We start from the raw sequence: 19,647 nt of genomic DNA, 5'->3' as shown, positions 1-19,647 counted from the left end.
TCCTGTCCGCCCGGCGCTGCACAGCGGGGCCGGTCCCTGCTACACCAGCTGCCTCTCCCAAAACTTCATTGATGAATTTATTTCCTCTATTGATTTGCTGACTCTTAGCGTAAAATAATTTCTTGCGAAGGTTTTGCACTTCTTGTTTTCACAAGTCCTGCCCGCTTCCCACCTACCCTTTATTAACGTGTCGTTGCCACCTCGTTAGCTACCCTAAAGGTGGTTTGGAAGAGTTTATGGGGGAATATTGTTGAACTTCAGTAATCAAGTTTCCAGATCTTATGCCTCCTGTTTAATTTATTAGACTAGTTATTTATTCTGTTGATGATAATCTGTTGCTGGTTTCTATGGAGATGTTAAACTGATCTCTTTCAGAAATCAAACTCCATATGCACTAAAACGTTTAAAGGAGCAGCGTCCCCTTTTGTTTTCAGACTTTGTACCTTTTCAGTGCTTTTATTGGGCTCCTGTATATTTTATATATTAAAGCCTGAAGTTGAAGCTTTGTGCAAGACACAGCCTATTATGGCTAACAGAAAGTCAGGGCTTTGATCCTTTTTTTTGCATCATCATTTAAAACAGATCATTTTTCCCCCCTCATCACACAAGATAGCAGAACCCTTTCAAGATCAAAGAGTCCAGCTAAAAACTATTTAAAAAAAATAGAAAAAGAGCCAGTTAAATTGTGGGGATGTTTCCTTAATCTGCTTATTTTGTTCTAAAGAGATATTTTTTTTTAGCAGTGAAAACAACAACAACAACAGAAACTTGTGGCAACTATATTGTTATTTTTATACCTCCCAAGTCTTTTTAATGTTAAAATAAGTTCAAAGTCAAATATCTCTCAAGATAAAGTGCTTGTTAGGGTGTTTTTATTACTTGGTTTCTAAATGTGGAAGGTCAGGATCCAGAAAGCTACCGCATTAGTGAAGGTTTTAATAGTCTTTGTCTCATCTTAATGAGAGAGAAATCTAAAAAACATTTTCCCCGCAACATTTAGAAATTATTTCAAATAAATCTCTCTGCATGTAACTCAGTTTTCATTATTTCTTAACTTATCCATTGCGTTATCGCGTGTGATTCAGTGTAATATCACTTTATAAAAAGTAATTGAGGTGAGAGAACGTTTTTAGTGCTTAAACCAGGAGCAGTGGTGGTGAGCTGGGTGGATGAGGCTGGCGCGCCGTGCTCACCAGTTGTGGCTTTTTGCTCATCTGCTGCAAAAAAGTTAAAGGGTTTGCAAAGAAAACCCCAGCAGCACAAAGCATGTTCAGCACAGTCAGATACCTCCTGTACTTTCTCTCAGTGTCTCTCCAAAATGTTCCCGCTCCCTGGAATAGAGACATTTTTCCTCTCGCTTTGCTTCTGTATCATCTTAAAAATAAAATAATAACCTCGGAGGAAATAGTGCATGTAAACCTTACAACTCATATACGTTTGTGTGTCTGTGTACATTTATATTTCGCATATATATACCCATGCCTGTGGAAAACACCCAGGTGGTTTATGATCTGTCCATACTGGCCCTTTTTCTTTTTTCCTTGTCAATTTTTCTCTCCTTTTTGTTTTGTGGTTTTTTTTTTTTGGTGATTTATAGTGTGGTGGCTAATTTAACATTTTTTGCTAAATATTCTGTTTATTTGTTTGATTTGAATTGCAAACAGAATTGACTCTGCCAAGTAAAAAGAGGAGGGGGGGGAAAAAAAGGCAACACTATGGCTTTAAACTCAGGAGTTTGCATATTCTCCTTGTATCTTTCCCCTTTGCTAATTATTGTGTTGTTTTCAGAGCAAATATGTCATATCCATGGCGACCAGGCAGGTTTATTGTCTTTCAGAAGCAATAGCTCACATAAGTAATTAATGACTTCTTTTTTTTTCCTCTGGCTTAGGTTAAACAGATCATTCAAGGAAAGTCATATCTCTCGCTCCCTCTCTCTCTTCTTTTTTTTTTTTTAGCCCAGTGACATAAGAACATGAGTTAGAACAAGAAAATACTTTAACCGAGAAGTCAACAGCTTATTTTTCCCCATTTCTTTTTAAAAGCTCCAAGTGTCAGCTTTCCACACACATGACGTTGTCATTCTCGCGGTTCCGAGCGCAGCCCTCGGTGCAGGGAAAAGCCACCGAAAGCTGGAGTTCAGTCGGTGGTTGTGCAGCTGAGCAAAGTGTGTGCGTGTGCCCATGGCGGGGGGTTTGTTCTTGCTTAAGGGGTTTGCTGTGTACTGGGAAAAAAAACCCAACAACATTTCCCTCGCTGTTCCCCCCCCCACTTCTGTCTGTATTAAAATCAGTGTTAAAATAAAGGTGTGTTTTTGTATCTTACAGATTGTAATTCAAACAGTTTCCAGGAAAGAATTAGTAATTCATTATTATATACAGCATATACACACACGCTGGAGCTCCACCCAAAACAATCAAGCTAGCTGGAGAAAAAAAAACTTATTTCCTTTTTCTTCTCAAACCCAAGCAAACTTGCGCAGGGACTTTGAGCAGCTTATTCAGAATAGCCCCCCATTTTTGCAAGGAGTTTGCTGCAGGTATGAATCTCATCCTTTCCCTTTCCAACTCTGTGCCCATTAGAGCTGAATTTGCTATCTGTCCAAGCCAGGGGCTGCCTCTCCGCTCTGATTTACTGAGGTGGGGATTTTCTCACCCCCCCCCCAGCACCTTCACCCCTGTTTTGGTTTTGCTAATTTCATTTTCAGAAGGATTTATATACAGTCCAGCTATATAAATTTCTTGGGAGATAAAAGCATTGCAGACTTCCATAAACAAAAGCTTTTACTTGCATCCTGTCTTCCTTTTTTTTCTTAAAATAAAAAGAGAAAAAAACCCCAACCCTAAAAACAAAACCCCAAGCCATCTGATTGAAGGTATTGTAAATGTATGCTCGTAATGATTCTGTATTCCACAATGCTGCTACTTTAACTTTTAAAATCTGTTTCCTTTCTGGTTTGTAACATTAATCAAAGAGCCGCTTCCTTCCAATTTTTCCACAGACTGGGGCTAATTAGAACCACTCGAATCATATTTTGTAAATTCCATGTGGATGTTACTTTAGGTTTCAAGATCGCAAACGCTTCGGGTTCAGTCTGGCTGGGCACTCTCAGGGTTATTTTTATTAATGTTTCTGTCTCCCAAAGCAATTCACGGTTTCTCTCCGTTTACCCCACATAGATTTGTGGGTTCGGGCACAGGGGTGTGTCGGAAATAGACGGAACAAGTGAGGAAACAGAAAAGCCGAGGACGAAGGAGATTTTGTGGTGTAGTTTCCAAAGAGCGGCAGAGAACCCCCTAAGTAACGTGAAGCTGAGGATTCAACCGACTCGCTAATTGAGCCCTTAACCTCCTGATGTCTATATCAGAAAAACAGGATCTAGCAGAGGGAGACAAAGCATAAAGCAAATACTGGGTGGGAGGAAGCTGGGGTGGCAACTGCAATATTGAAGGATAGTTCAGGATATGTGTAAATCTGTATATCACATTTCCTTGGGTTCAGTTTTTCCCTCTGGTGAAATGTAGCTGGTTTAAAGGTGGCTTGGGGAGAGCCTGATGTTTCTAATGCAGCCGAGAGCCTGGGATTTCTGTGGCGTGAGCAGATGCAACTTGGAGAGACTTCGCTTGGAATTGGTGTTTATGTTTCCCTGTTTCCTTTTGGTTTTGAAGGTCTGACTGGTGATTTTTACTTTATTTTTTTAAAATCTTTATGGGAAGTTAACGCCAGAAGTTGGGAGTTTTCAGGTTGTGATTATTAGGCTGTGCTAAAGGGATTCGCATCGAACCAGTTTGAGCACCCGGCCAGGCGGCTGCTTCCATGCTCTGCTACCGCATTTCTCTCCTATCTATTTATTTACCTAGATAGGGCACCCAAGAATTCAGGGGGCAGTGGGCTCACAAGAGAGATCTTAAAGTTAACTTGCTTTTGGTATATAAGACTGCAGCTTCAAAGAAAAGCAAGAGCGCATCGTAAATTTTGCTAAAATTAATCAACCGTTTAAGAGCTCCACATTAACGAGGTTTTCCAGGCAAGCAGCTTTCTTCTCCTCTTCTTCTTCTTCTTTCTCATTCAAAGTCCGAGAGGGTTGGCATAGAGGGGGGAGAATATGAGTAAGAAGAAGAAGGGGTGGAATTTGAGTAGAAATAATAAAAACAAAAAAGGCTGGATTTGTAGAATATAAATCCTCATGTGTCCTTGATCCATATTGTCAGGGTTTTTTTTTTTTGGTCGGATTTGTCCTGTGTGCCTTTGACGGAAAAGGCACGTAGAGAGAGAGAGAGAGCGAGCGCGACAGAGGGGGAGAGAGAGAGACGTGTCACTGCTTTGGAGCTCATTATCATTCTTAATAAGTCTTAAGGAATAAAGAGGAGCATTGAGTGTAAATGCTGGGTAATCCTAACACTCCTCAAGGTGAGAGGAGTCTCGAGGACACAGAGGAAGAGAGCGAGGAGGGGGCTACTGCAGGGGCAGGAGAGGAGATGTGGATGAAAGTGGTTTTTGAGGGAGTGGGCATGGGCCGGTAGGGCTTGTGGCTCCAGGGCACTTTGGTTTTGTTCCACAGGCCCGTGCCAGGGAAAGTTGGCTCCAAGTTTGCATCCCAAAGATGGTAAGCAGCCCAGCTGGACCCTGGGGCTGAAATATTAGCCTCTAACGGTGGCTCCTCTGACAGTCTTGGGTTTGAGGACCAAGTCTGCTGTCCTCCCTTCTTCCACCCATGCTGAAGGGTCTTGCACCCCGAGGACACTTCCCCTCCCTTTGGCACCTGCTTCCTCGCTCACTTCTCAACCTGCACACCCTGTCCTTGGTTCCTTTCCGTTTGAGTCTCGTTGGATGGCACATCTGCTGCTCTTTGCCTGAATTCCTGAAAGCGGCTGCCTCCTTGCTCCCTCCTGCCATGGGCACAAGGGGATGGGAGCAGGGGGCGGCTGCCCAGGCGTCCTTAGCTCCTTCTGGTGGGCTCCGTTGTTCAAACTTCAGGCTGACAGCAAAACATGGAGGTATCTTTGAATTCCTTGTAGGTTCCAGGCTACCTCCTTGGCAGCGTGTTTGCAGTTGCGTTGGAGGATTTGAGCCTGTGTAGCAGTAAGAAAGAGGACACTGATGGAGTGAATTCAGGGGCTGGGCTGCTTGCTCTGATGATAAGGAGTCAGGAACCTGCATGCGTCGCTGGGTCCTTCCCTCTTCAGACAGATTTCACCATACTCATTTGAAAGGGTGTGCGTGTTCCTTTTGGAAACAAACATGCCAGGGTTGGCAGAGCCCTTCTTGCTGTGCTCATGTATAATGGAAGATGCTGAGCCCTCTGTGGTGCCCACTGGCCTTTCTTTCTGGTCTCTTACCTCAAGTCCAGTTGCAGCCAGGAGGTACCGCTGTAATTGGGAATTTGCCTAATGCATCCAAAGCCTAAACAGGAAGGCAGAATAGCACTTGATTTTTTTTTTCCTCCTGCAGTCTGTGTTGTCTCTCTGATTCAGCCCATAGCTTCTGGCTGAAGTAGAAGCTTTACCACTTTTTAGATGACTCCGTGTACCTTGGAGTAGGTGGGAAGGAGTTGTGGATGCTGAGTTTTGATCGGTTGGCAGGAGAAACCAAATCCAATGAGATGGAAGTCTTACTAAATGCTGACTTTTCTGGGTCCAGGTGCTTGGCTTCAAGGTGAAGTGTTACATTGGTAATATTATTAGGTATTAAGATATTAGTAATGGAACTGTGGGGCTTGCCTGTACTTGGCAGAGAACCGCTAAGAAACCATTAGGGCTGAGTTCATCCTGGTTTCTCTGGTGGTGTCCTTCCAGCATGCCTCAGCCCTGAGCTGGAGGGAGCAGGAGAAAACACGAACGCAGTTTCTGTGCATCATCTGTCTTTTGAACTCTTTCCTGAGACAACTAATGAGTTGTAGCAAGGAGTACGGGCTCTCGTACCGAGGGATCTGCCTGCAACCCCTCCCGCTCATTCTGTCCAGTGTTGAGGTGTCAGCTAATACCTTTCACGCGTGATTGAGCTGCTCTAGAATAGGACCCGGAGGTACAAGAGTCTGTTCTCCTGGGGCGAGCTCCAGAGCCCTCCAGCTGCCAAGGCCTCGTGTGGAATAAGTGCTGCAGGAAAGGGGCTGTGTTTGCAGAACTGTCAGTTGTTTGGGGCCTTTGGCTCCTTGCCTGCCCTGGCATTTTGGGGTAGTTTTCTCTCCAGAAGGTATCCTAGTTTTGTTCTGCCACCAGTGATGCTGTTTTGAAACAAAATAGGTTGTTTCCAAATTCTGAGCCATAGGGCTTGTCATGTCAATGACAATACAACAAGTCACCTCAGAGCTGGTCTCTGAGGCTGGTCCTGATCCTTCTGTGTGCAGAGTCAGCTGGCGCGCTGGTCCCAGTGCTGGGAGGGCAGCACAGCATCGCCTGGACCAGCATCCGTCAGACTGGGGAGGAAGGAGTGAGATGAACTCTATGCATTTTTTCAGGGGCTTTTTAGTTTTGGATACTAGCATTTGAAAGGAAAGCTTAGAAAGAGAATCCTGACACCCCCTTGATGGGGAAGGATTATTTGGAGCCAGGAAAAAGGGGTCTTATTTCAGTTATGTACTAAAATCCATTGTGTAACATCACTCAGGAGAGGCCTGCGCTGGTCCTTGTGGAACAGGCGTTCAGAGTGTGACCCTGGGACAAGTTTGTCTGGTGGCCTGGGAGAAAAGTTGACTGGGCAATGTTTCCTGAAAGTACAAAACAGTCTGGTTCTGGTTCCAACTTCGACTTGAAGATAGGGATGCCAGTTGACTCTTGCTCATAAACTGTTCATTTTCATTCCTGGCTTTGCTTCTGCTTCCAATAGCAAAGGGACCGGGGCTTTTTATTTGTGAGCAGTATGACTCCCAGCCCTGCACCTTTCCCAGTGTGGCGAGGTAGAGCCCTCTAAATAACAAGACATGAGTGTAGGTGTCACAAATGCAAACTGAGCTTTGTGGTTGCAGCCTGTGGCTTTGAGGTATCTCCCTCTTCTTCAAGGTATCCCCCTCCTGCCTCGCTCGGTCCATCCCCATCCCTGTGGGAGTGAGGGCTGCACAGAATCCTGCTGGTCTGCGTGTTGCGTGATGAGGCTGGCAAAACAGCTCGGGGCTGGCAAACAGCTCCTGGCCTGGCTGTGTCCCCACTGTGGCCGTGTCTGGGGAGCATCCTCTCCGCAGGGCTGCTGGTGACCAGCCCCTCCCGCCACCAGTGCCTGGGGCTGGCCCAGCTTTGTGCCCGGCGAGCAGTGTCCTTTCACACTGGTGAGCCAGCAAAATCTCTCCCAGGGGTTATTGTAACCTCTCAGCAGCGATTTGCAAACAGGCATTCAGAGATAAAGTCTTGGTGCCGAGCGAAGGGCCAGTAGGGCAGATATGAAACGCGGCAGGTTTATGAAAGGGAAGGTGTATGAAATGCAGCCTGCATCTCCCATTTCACTGCTCTATGCCAAAACACACAGTTTCTTATTTCAGTCACTGTGATCTTTCAAGGAGGTTAATTTCCATGACGAACTCCGGGCCACGTGCTTGGAGGATTTATCTAATTAGACTGACACTTTTCTTTTTTAAAAAAGAAAATTAAGCTGCACCTTGGAGGACTTAAGTATTTTAAACTGGGAGCGGCAGCAGGCGATGTGATCCCTGCTCACAGAGCAGGCAGGGAGCAAATTTCCCCTTCTTCAGTCTCCTGTTTAAGACTTCTCCAAAGCTCCGCGTTTACTTAATTTTCTTACGTGGTGTCTGGATGCTAAAGAGTATTTTATCCTGCCTGAGCGAGTCCCTAAAGCCTCAGCTGGCTCTCTAACTCATGTAAAGTATTGATGTTCTTGGCTGTAACGTCTTCGGAACGGAAACGGGGAGTGAAGGGGAGACCTGTCAATGCTCCTTAGGCATGTCCTAGGAAAACTGCATCCTCACAGGGCAGGGAAGGGGGTGCCTGCAGCTGGGTGACGACCGAGGTAGGTGCATGTCCCTCTCATGAGTGTGTGCATCCTTGAGACTGGACTGTCCTGGTCTTGTCTGTGGTCATACAGAGAAGAGAGTCCCAGGGGAGCCCCCGTGCTCTTCGTGTTTCCTGCTGAAAATGCCTTTCAGATAAGGACTGGGACCATGCTGTAATAAAAATAGAGGATTTTAGGCTGAGGCTGCTACATGCAGGCAAGCCCTGTGCTTTCCTCGGACTGGAGAGATTTCACACTTGCAGGCACAGCGAATGATGCTGATTTTGTTCCCGTCAGAGGGCTCCTGGAGTCCTGTTTTACACTCGCTGCCTGCTGCCTGCCCGTTACTTGGCAGACGCCTTGTGTTGCTGTTTGTGAAGCCAGGTTCAGATCACTTCAGGTCTGATACCGCTCCAGCTGTTTATCCTTGCAAAGGAGATGGAAAGAAGGTCTTTGCAGGGCACTGTATTTGCTGCACCAAGTTCAGACCACGTTTTCTTGCAGCCCAGGCTGGAGCAGAGTAGCATTTGTGGGGTCTGGTACGAATGGGAAGGGAAGTGTCCACGCGAAAAGGGCCAGCGTGAGAGCAGCATCACTATCTGGTGATACATAATATATTGAATCCTGTGGAGCTGTTCATGTTGCAAGACTCTGCACAGTGAGAAAAATACGGCAGCCTGTCCAAGTAGATGGTCACTGGGTGTGCTACAGTCCCCAGCTGATACGCTGAGGAATCCATGGTGAAGTGGACCTGAGATTTCATTTCAGTTTGTCTGAAGGGAACAAAAATAGATGTTTCCGTTCCTACCCCCCACCAATATGAAAGAAAAAGAGAAAGAAAAATAATAAAATCTACCAGGCGCTCAGAGGTCTAACCAATAAGAGCCCTGTTGGCTGGGGAGCAATCGTTCTGGCTTGGTCAGCCATCCCTAACAAGTTACGGGTTGTATAAACTCCCAGCTTACAGCTGTAAATTTACTCAATTTTGAATACAGCCACAAGCTGGCTCAGCAGGATCTGAAACCGTCTGCTCCAGTAGTCGTGGTATGCTTGAAATTCATAACTTCTGGGGGCCTGGGCTTTGGACACATGTAACTGGGGAGGGCCAGATCCTGGACCACGCCACGCATGGCCCTTCTGTGCCCCTTGTTTTAAGGGATCTCACCAACAGAAGGTGCCGTGTTAATTTATCCTTAATTTATCCTTTTAGCTTCCCTGCCCTGGGTGAGTGAAGCTTCATCTCCATAGCAGCCGGTCCACTGCCCGTGTTTCTGTGCCTCACCTCAAGACCAGGAGCTTGTCTGGGGGTGACTCATTTGCAGAAAGCTTCCACAATGCCACTTGTCGCGGCAGTGCCACCTCTGCTGGGTTGTGTGGCAGGTGGGCAGGATTCGGTCCCTTTGCAGTCTGGGGCCCTTTGTGCTGTGTCTGCCCAGTCCCGTGCCGAGGTGGAGTCAGTGGGTGTTTGCTTGAGCGACTGAGAGCAAAAGCAAAGTTCTGACCTCGGGGTTTGTTGCAGCGGAAAGGACCGATCTCTCTGAACACCTGTAGTGTTGCAATGTTTGGTACTCCTAGAAAGTTGAGCTTTTGGCTTGTCAGCACTGAATCCTGCTGCAAATAGGAGGGTGTTATTTGCATCGAAAGGGAATTTAGCCCAAGTACGCGATTAAATTTTGATCCCCTCTTAGATGTTCAGAAATGGGACAGTTCGCAGTGGCCAGGCAGAGGGACATATCTGCCTGATCCTGACCCCAGCTCTTCCTTACAGTTCCTTGTGTTTCTGATGGGAAAACATTTTGTCTGAGACAAATCCTTCTATCGTGGAATAAAGCATGGAGTATTGCCGCCTTCCTCTCATTGGCACCTTAGCTTTCAGCAAAACTGATGTGCTGTTTTCTGTTTGCTGGAATGAACTTGGAAGGTAGAAATGGCTTGAGGGGATGGTCAGCCCCGGAGCTCCTCACCCTGCACAGGCGTCCTCTGCCCTGGGCTGCTCTTCCGTCTCCGAACCAGCTCCTGGCCATCTGCACTGATTCAGGCTGCTCCAGGTATAAGAATAGCAAGGGCAGAGGATGTGGGGATAATACAGCTCCAACCACGGCGAGCGTTCACTCCTGAATTCAACTTCCTACAAACAAATGAAAGCGGGTGGATGCAAATGAAAGATTTGGGAGAGGTTTCTGCTCCCATCGTCTTCCTCTCCCCTGGGGAGTTGTGCCTGCTCTGGCTCCCAAAGGGTTAAGGTGACTCATGCCCCTCTCACCAGATCTGCTGCAGGAACGCTTCATCCCAGCCTCTAATTGGTGATGTTTGCTCTGCACTTTCTCGCTCTGGTTTTGATGAAAACATTTAACCAGGAGCTTAGCGTGCAGAGGCTCCCAGCTGACAGCCGCTGCGTTGTCCTTGCTGTGTAAATTCAGCAGCCTGGCTTAGGGGTGGCGGGGAGGGCAAACGTACACACGTCGCAGCCCCCGGCCCCTTCGCTCTGCTCCGCAGGCTGCTCTGACCCACAGCAATCTGTAGGGTCCAGGCCCACGTCTGCTGTAGTCCGCAGGTGCCTTTCTGTCCCGTGGGGCTTGGTCTCACCCAGGAGCAGCGGGATGGCTCAGCAGGGCTTGGCAGATCTGTTCCCAGACCATCCGGCTGCAATCCCGGGGGATTCTACCCCAGGGAGCAGGCTCAGGCAGGCCCTGTGCCATGGAAGAGAGGTGAAGCTGCTGATTCTGGTACATGGAGACAACCTACTCATTCCTTCCTATACCATTTGGGAGCTTGTGCAGGATTTTCCCAACACAATCTTTCATTGCAGCTGTTTCAAGTAATAACCTGCTCATCTATTGGCTCTTCTAATGGGCTTCACCTCAGCCGATTTTAATTTTTGCCATGCAAGTGGCAGAGAAGTTACCATGGCCGTATGGAGACAGTCTTGAGAGCGGGCATGTCCAGGCTCAGTTCCTGCGTTACAGAACCCTCAGGCAGCAGCAGAACCGAAACAGCCCCTGGGGGAGATGCCAGTTTATCTGTGTTGCTTCTGGAAAACACATTCAAATTTCTGCCCAAACAGGAGACTGTGACATGCAAGAAATTCATCTGAGCCCGTCGGGGCTGCCACTACTCTGATAGTTCTTTTCTTTCCTTATCTCTGGTGATCTACCCTATGAACAGCAAAACAAATCCAGATGGGAAAATTTATAAACCAGAAAATCTGGATTCCCCGTTCCTGGAAAAGCATGATTGTGTGTTCTCAGCCACCTCCGTGTGTCATGGGGTCTGCCGTGAAAAGATGCCAGAGCTGTTGAAAGAGGCCAGGCCCATGTCTACGTTAAAGAAACTTAGCGGCCGTGTAACGCCCGGCTGAACGCGAGTTCCAAAAGGAGAAGGGGGAAGCAGGGTTTGCCCTAGGGAGGCTTGATCAACAAAGGTGTTTGTCCTCTACATCCATTTGAGGACCTTGCTCCACATCGTTCTGCTGAACTGATTATGCCTGTTGAGGGATATTTTCTGCCTCTTCCCTGAGCCCGGGTATTGATAGTCTGGAACCAAATACATGTGTCTCATTAAAAACGAAAATATCCAGGCCAGGCCCCCACTCTGCACAACGTACTGTCTGTTATCAGGCCAGAGAAAGGGGAGCGAACAGGTGTAGGATAACAGTGCAACTGAGAGAGACCAAAGTGCATCATAAAATAAACAGGCAGTGCTCCAGCTCCCCCAAATGCACCATTTTGTTGCAGGGTCCACAGTGTGCTTTTGAATGTGCTCCGAGCAAGTGCCCGCTTGGGGCACCGTTTAATTTGCAGCCAGAAATGGGTTGGTGATTAGCTGACAGGACCTGGAAGCCCCTGCCCGTTCGGTTGTGTGAAGGGCTGCAAGAGCCATGGGAGCTTCCAGTTGGGGCAAAGAGGCTGCCCAGCGGTGGCTCTGAATGGTGTCAGGAAAGCAAACCCAGTAGACCTAGATGGAGAGCTGAAGAGGGCATCTCAGTCTTCCTTTACCCTACATAAGGATCATAACTGTATTTATTACGACCTTTACAAGCTTTACAGTCTTCAGGGAGGAGCCCGTCCAGCCTCTGCTGTGTGACAGCCTTTCCTCCTGGAGTTCTTTATGTGAAGATATTTGGACCAGGATTTTATTTCTTTGCACCTTTTCTTACTATGAGGATCTTCTCTTGCCCCTTGTGCTGTGGGGCTGGCGGAGCTCGCGGTGGTGCTGCTGGCGTTTTCATTGCATTTAGCGAGGCAGCAGCTTGGCTTGCTGAACCCCAGCAGCAGCCAGCGCTTTAGTGTCTTAGTGTGACTCAGCCGCTGGAATTATGCTTACCCAACAATACCTTTTGTCCTTTGCCCAAAACTTCTGGCCAAGAAAAAGGGAAAAAAAGGAGGAGGAAGAAAAGAAAGAAAAGATAAAATTCTGCATTTAGTTGTCCTTTCATCACAGGTGGTGCCAGTTGGTTTTTGCTTTATTTGTACAGGGTGGGGAGAAGAGAAAAAGAAAACAAGGTGGAACTCAGACAAGGCCCAGGAAATGTTTGAGCCTGACAACAAACTTCCTTTTGTTCAGGGGAGCAGGGGAAAGACAACAGAAAAAAGGGGCAGAAGACCAGCTCAAACCAACCTCAGCCCGTGCTCTTGGTCAGGTTTCTTCTTCCTCTTCTTTATTGTTTGGGGTTTTTTGTTTTGCTCAGGTGTCTCATGATAGTTTTGTTTGCACTAGGGCCTCTGTGTGCTGCCTTCTAGAAGGTGGACATATGAAAAGTTTCCTGGGGACACATTTGTTATTTGGATGGAGAGGATTTATCATTTATTCTAGGGGTGTCTTATAGGCTGCTGCTTTGTTCATTGGTGCTTTCTCTAGGCCTGACCAGAGCCATGCAGTGTCCTGTGCTGCCTGGAGCCTGGGTAGAGCAGGTAGAAGCGTTTTCCCATCCAAACACTCAAGGGCTCTGTTTCTCAGGAGATGCTCTTCCCTAGGATGCTGGCTGGTACCTTCCCAAATCACCCTTAGCTGTTGACTCTGTTCAGTGCTGCAGTTGGTCCCGTAACATTGGAATAGCTGGGCAGTGAGCAGGCTGGGATGAAAGGCTATTGAGTCTTTTCTTGGCCAGGCTAGAAAGATAGTACACAGTGCTTAATTAATCTCTGTTATCTCATTTGGGTATCACAAAGTGTTGTACCAAATGAGTGAACGAAGTTGTGGATATCACCTGTAAGGCAGGTGCTGGCCATGCTCTCCAAAGAAAGGTTAAATGTTCTGACGTGGTGTGTAAGAGGGGAGGCGTCCAACGTTCAGCCCATGAAAAGGAAGAAAGAAGAGCAGAGAATCTAAGTCACTGCATGGAGCTGGACATTCCTGTGGTGTCTTATCGAGAGCTTGCCGTTCTTCTGATAATGGCCAAACTCACTGACATGCCCAGTGTATTAAAAGAAAGCATCCAAAGAAGCTGCCAGTTAAAACTTTTCCCCCGGCACTGTGAAAGTGGATTCCCTGTATTGCGTTTACTGGGACCTGTATCTTTAGCATCCTTTCTTTTTAGTGCAGGTTCTCCCTGGGACCCCTGGGTTGCAGGACACAATCCCAGTTAAATAACTAGAGAGCAGAGTCTGAATTCAGGGAATCCCAGGCAAAAGCTGGAATACTTCCACTAGAAAATACAGCAATCCAGATTTACACTGGGAGCTGCCGCATTCAGACTTTGGTCCTCAGTCTTTGCCTTAGTTTTTGACTCTGTACAATGGAGATAATAAAACTTGCCTGCGACACGGCTTGTTGCTGAGAATTAAGGAACGGTTTCCAGAGCCAGATGGAAGGCAGCTGTGGAACATGGGCTCTATTTTTGCTGCTAGCGCATTTGTCTGGAGTTTAGAAATTAAGGTCTGAGAGAGGAAGGTGGATGCACTCAGTGCTGAGGCTTTTTGGAGAAGCTCTGGGGAAACTGGCGAGGGGGTCTCAAGGGAAGATGCTCGCACCGAGGTGCTGGCAGCGGGAGCCCTGGTGGTGAGCGAACGGCGTTCCTGCCGTCCATTCCAAACGCAGGAATCACTGTGGGGAATGATTTCAAAGCCACCACTATGGAGATTAAGGGGATGAGAATGTAAATCTCAAGTAAAAAGGTAATTGAATGTAATAGCAAACACTGCTCGGTCTATGTTAATTTTAGCTCTTCCCCTGGATACAAGGCGCTGTATTAGTGTTTTATTACCATTTTGTTTGCACTAATAAAATAGTAAAATTTATTTCAAGGAAGTTGAAGGATGGTTTTACAATGCAAATTTGAAGAAATTGGACTTTTCATTTACGCTACTGCTATTTTAAACCCTGAAGGGTGTAAATTAGCCTCCTGTGCCTGGGTGAAATCCACTGCTTCCACAAGCAGGGGGAGGATTTGATGTGGGGGAGAAGAGAACAAAACCATATCATCTGAATATTTCAGAGAGATGGAGATATCTGATGAGAGAGAAAGCACTGCCTGCCCAGGCCACTGAGAGAAGGGCTGGAGCCCAGCGGGGAGAGCCGCAGGTTTCGGCTGCTGAGCTGCTTCAAGAAGGGGCAGAAAGGACAGATGTGCCAGCGGGCTCGGTGCCTTGTGCCCCGTGCTGGCTGTACAGCTCCTGCCGGTGAAGGACGCACCAATAATTGGGGCTCAGCTGATTAACAGGTTCTGACAATGATAGAGAGTTCCTAAAAGTGTGGAAGCTTTGGGCAGGTTTTACTTTCTGGTCCAGTGGAACCCACTTCCCATGTTGCTTGTACTTCTCTCTCGCTTTGCCATCTCCATCCTCCTGCCGGAGCGCGGCCCCTCCAGCAGCCGGGGACGGTGCCTCTGATTCACCACTGAGTCACGGTGCTGCCAGCAAAGGTGCCTCCAGCCCAAGAGGCTGGTTCAGCGACCTCCTCCTTCACTCGGGACTCCTCTTCAACATGAAATGGAAAAGGGATGGGCTGATTATCTGGTCCCTTTCACCTCTGTAAAGTTGTTTGTAACAGCGCTGTTCTGGTCATGCTTTTGCCACTGCTTGGCCTTGACATAAATGATGCTGTAAAGGCTGAGCGGCACAGAATCGGGTCCATAGAGCCATGTTTAGTTCCAAAGGTCCCGCGCTGAGTTGGCCACGTGCCTCTTGCAGGCAGGTGTCTCAGGGTGCAGAAGCATCTGAAGCTTTGCAGCTTTCTTGGACATTTCTGAGTTTCTGCAGCAGATCTGGCAGTCTCAGAGGGTAACTCTGAGGGCTTTGTTCCCCTTGTACAAGTGGAAATGTGGAACAGGAGATGTAACGTCACTTTTTTCAAGTCCCGGAGGTCACATTCCTTTGCTGGGGAAGGCTTTGAGTTGCTGTTTTCTACTCATGTCCACCTTGCACATACTTCGGTCTTCAAGCAATACTAGCACGAAGGGAACCATGCTGAAATTCTCCTATATGGGAGAATTAATTTTTATTTCTGAATCTTGAGTGAAATTGCACCATCGTTTGTTGTCCTGAGCTGCTTTTTTGGAGCAAGTCTATGTATTACATGCCTCCCAACCCACATAGGTGTTGGTGCAGTGACTGAGGTGCTGGTTTGGCTGTGAGGTCCTCAGAGAACCCTTTTCCTTCTGATACGCAGCCGACTAATGGGCACCTGAAACATTGCTCATTCCTAGGCAGTTTCTGTCCACAAGTGTTAGTGATTTTGCTGCTGGCCCAGTCACGCTGCTGGCTTGTAATTGCTAATGTACTCGTTTGGTGTCTGGCCTACTGGTCTAGCTCTTGCCCTGCATTCTTGGCCAAGTGCTACAGAGTGAGCTGGAGAGGAAAAACCAGCTCCAGCGATCTGATTTGACAGAGAGGTGGATCTCCCAGCTCTCCTTTGGATTATGAATATCATCTGTTTTATCCTCAAGAGGTCTTTCAGGACAGAAACCACCGTTTACCCCATGCGAAGGCAGGACAAAGCTTCGGCTTGTTACTATTTCTGGTTCAGATAGCAGCAAATCCGGTGGGGAGGTGTAGCCCAAGCTCCAGGTCCTGTGTTTGTGCTGCCGTGCAGCCTCTCCTACCATCTGTGTATTCCAGAAAGCCTCAAAAGTTTTTAGACCCTGTTTCAGGTTGGACTTTGAGCACCAAGCCACTAGCCCACGGGTGGGATCAGGCAGCCCTGTGAAACTGCCAGCCCTTCTCCTTCGGTGGGTGTAGCAGAGGCTGAGCCAAGACCGAGGGCGTTACCAAAGAAAGCAAAGACTTATTTTTGGCATTGAAATGGTTTCCTATTCCAGGCGAGTCTGGGGAGCAGCGTGGTTGTGTACCCAAGGATTTAAGCAGTGCATTAAGCAGAGGGGTTACACTCCGTGTGGATTTCAATCAAAAACTATAATTACATCAAATAGCAAACGGAAATGGAAAAAGAGGATTACTAACCCGACCCTGAACGCCGTTGGCTGCTGAACCTGCTCCATTATTCACACCCCCTCTATTGCCCGAGGTGGGGTGTGTGTATGTGTGTGTAGGCAGTAAGGCCCCCCTCCTTTTTCCATTTCCTTCATCCATCTGATGAAGTTAGAGTCCCTGTGTTGGTATCAGCGCTTGGAGGAAGGCTGGAATTTGCATGACTTGGATTTGGGACTTTGCAGGACAGGTTTGATCTCCATGTGCAACTCTTCCTGGCTCCAGGCAGGAAAAACTGCTCAGCTAAGGCAGTCGTGGGAACCCCCAGGCCCACGAGCTTTCTCTCTTTTTCATTATCAGACTGGTGTTTTGGACTCATTGCTGTTCATCCTCAAAGAAGAGCTCTGGACCACAAACAGGAAATGCTTTCTAACCTGGAGAGCTGGGTTAGTGTTTCAAGCAGGCTGTGTTTGGGCTCTGAAAGAGGCTGTTTTGCTTGGTACCACTCACAGCCGGCCCTTCCCGGGCTCCCCGCACACCTACCCCCAGAGTTTGCTCTCCCAGCTTTGCTCTCTGGTTCAAGGTGGAAGGTGGCTTCTTGCAGTACTTGGAGATACTTTGGTGATTACAATTTGCCGCTCTGCTGTACCCGTCACCTCCTGGTCTTTGTCTGCCTCGTTCGACTGTCCTGCTCTCCCAGTCCCTCCTGTGTGGCCCTGTCGTGGCAGGTTGTGTCTCTCTGCGCCTGTCGCACACCCGAGGCTGGGAGGATGCGTGGTGAGCCCGCTGAGATGGCTGCGAGTGTTCACCAGGGAGGGTAAGGTGTTCAGTCCCTCGCTGCCTTCCCAAGCCTGCTTTCTCAGATGGTTTTCCAGATGTCTAATCCCAGATTTCATAGCCCAGCCCAGCTGCTGTTTGATGGGATCTCTTCTTCTCTGTTCATGTCGAATGGGTGAGATGACGTATCGGAGCTTCATTTAAGCTGCAGAATTGCCCTCCTCGGTGCTTTGCCGTCATGGCAATCTGCTGCACCCTGACCAAATTTGTTGCCTGTTTTTTGCCTGTGACAGGTTTGAAGCTGGGAGGCACAATCTGATGCATAGAAGAGAAACCCAAATCCATTTGGTGCTGTGAGGGAGGCAAGGAGTTCTTGTGTGCTCTGGAGGGAGAACAGGGAAAGAACAGTTGTCTTTCCAGGCCCTGGATAGCGGCGACTCTGTCAGGTTCCAGCTTCTGGATCAAAAACGTTTGAAAAGGCAGGATCTGTATGATTTTGCTCTGTGTAACACAGTACAGCGAACTGTAAAAAAAAAAAAAAACCATCCAAATGTAGGTTTTGCTGAAAATCATTTAAATACGTGAAGGAAAATCAACCTTAGTTAAAAACTGAAATCCCTTTTAACAGGTATGAGGAGGAATAATGTTAGTGAATAGAGCAAACTTTTCTTTATTACGAAAACAGGGAGAAAATTCTTAAAGACAAAAATATGACCAAGACACTTCCCCAATTTGTTTTTGTTCTTTTGCATTTTACTGACTTTAATTTTAAATTTATTTCAGGCTCCCTCTGCAGTATCTGTAGAGTCCAGATATCATGATTTAGTGGGCTAGATCAAGAAAACCAAAGCCTTAAACAAACTGGTTATGTCACTGTCCAAAAGAGCTACAGTGGAAAAAATAAATGGTGAGAAATAAATTACGTCAAGCATTCTAAAATCTATCTTAATTTCCGATTTGGTTTTGTTACACTCTGTAGAAAATACAAAAATCCATCCATTAGGGGAAAATTGTAACAGGTACAGGAAGGCTGAAGTTACTCTGTTTTGTATGAGCCTGAATTTACTTCTCACCGTGCTGAGTCCTGTTTGTGCAGCCGTGAATGAACTGGAGGCAGTGGAGCTGCTCAGGGGTTGGGGAGCCTGTGTCTGCGTCTCTTCCAGTCCAGGGCCTTCGTGGTGTTCATGGTCCAACTGGGACCTTTCTGCTCCCTTCTTGCCTTTCCGAGCAGTATTTTGGAAACGCCAACCCCTTTCTGTTCTCCTGTCCTCGTGTAAACCACGGTTACCTTTCATCAAATGATACAATCTCAGCAGAGGTGAAATGAAAGGTTTGATTTTAAAGGGATATAGCATTTGCAGGTGTGGAAAAATAAAAGCTGAGGAGGAGGTTGAAAACGAGGAGCAGAACATGGAGGTTCAGGCACCCGTTTTGCAGAGGTGTTTAAGGCTTACAGCTGGAGCCTTCCAGAGCTGCAGGTGCTTACAGATTTGGAAGAACTGGGGCTGTATTTTTGAAGAGGAATGTGCGTGTCCGTGGAGATTTCGGTTTTCTGTTACTCCTGGCTGGCCCAGCTCTCACGTTCCGGTACCGAAGGTCCCGCTGGCTCCGTGGGGCTGGCTCGGGGAGGAGCGGGAACGCTGGCAAGAGGCGTCTCACCTCGGGGACGTGATCTTCATGGGTTACTAGTTTTATCAGCACCACATCCTTTTATGCAGGGAGAAGGAAGAGAGGAGAGAAATTCCATCCGACTCTGCTGATTCAGTGGAGTAAAGAGGTGGAATTCATTAGGAAAAGCATTGTTTACGGCACAGCCGTAGTCAGGGGTTCTTCCATTTTAACGTCCTGCTTTTTTGTGATAGATTGTTTGAAAGACAAAGCAAGCACTAGGGCCTGCTTGGTGTTTTTGTTTTTATTTTTTCATTAAAGTTTAATTGCGTGACTTGTTATGTGATGTAACTTCTGGAAATGCCTGTTGTAGTTGCTTGCAAAATGATTTTTGGTTTGTTATGTTTGAATCTTAGGTGCAGGAGTGTTAAACCTCCAAGAGGTATTCAGACATGCATATATGGAGAAAACATATATATATATATATATATAGGATGGGTTTTGATTAATGAAAGAAAAGAACTGAAACTGCTGCGAGAGAAGAATCTCCTTTATTTGAAAGCTCTTCTGCTACATCACTAGGACAGAGACTAAGGGCCCGAAAATTAGTGTAATTATAATTTATATCCACCTTAAGGACACTCTTTGCCTCCTGATCAGTAATGGAGCTTTAAATATAAATGGATCCTCATCTTGTAAACACTCAAGTATGTTCTTTACGAACTGAGGTGTCGAAGGAAGGGTTTCTATAAGGAAAATACGACATTTGCATAAGTACGCACGGCATCAAACAACAGAGAATTTGTATTGCATAAACAACAACAATCACATTAAAATCATACTGCTTTAATAGTTGAGAAAAAATATAACAAAAACATTGAAACTGTAAGAGATGTTGCTGTCTGGATTGGTATCGGTTTCATCATTTGCGTTGCCTTAATCTTGGGTGGGTGAAGATTAA

The 19,647-nt window shown here is 47.0% G+C and overlaps 1 protein-coding gene across 6 annotated transcripts in view; it reads left to right on the top strand.

Moving 5' to 3' along the window:
- CASZ1 (castor zinc finger 1) overlaps positions 1-19,647 on the top strand; it is a 216,972-nt gene that overhangs the window by 31,772 nt on the left and 165,553 nt on the right. The gene's annotated exons all lie outside the window — the stretch shown is intronic.

Source organism: Patagioenas fasciata, chromosome 23 (assembly GCF_037038585.1).
Source record: "Patagioenas fasciata isolate bPatFas1 chromosome 23, bPatFas1.hap1, whole genome shotgun sequence".
Taxonomy (NCBI): Eukaryota; Metazoa; Chordata; class Aves; order Columbiformes; family Columbidae; genus Patagioenas; species Patagioenas fasciata.
The sequence above is the reverse complement of the archived record's forward strand: the minus strand, read 5'-3'. Positions and strand labels throughout refer to the sequence as shown.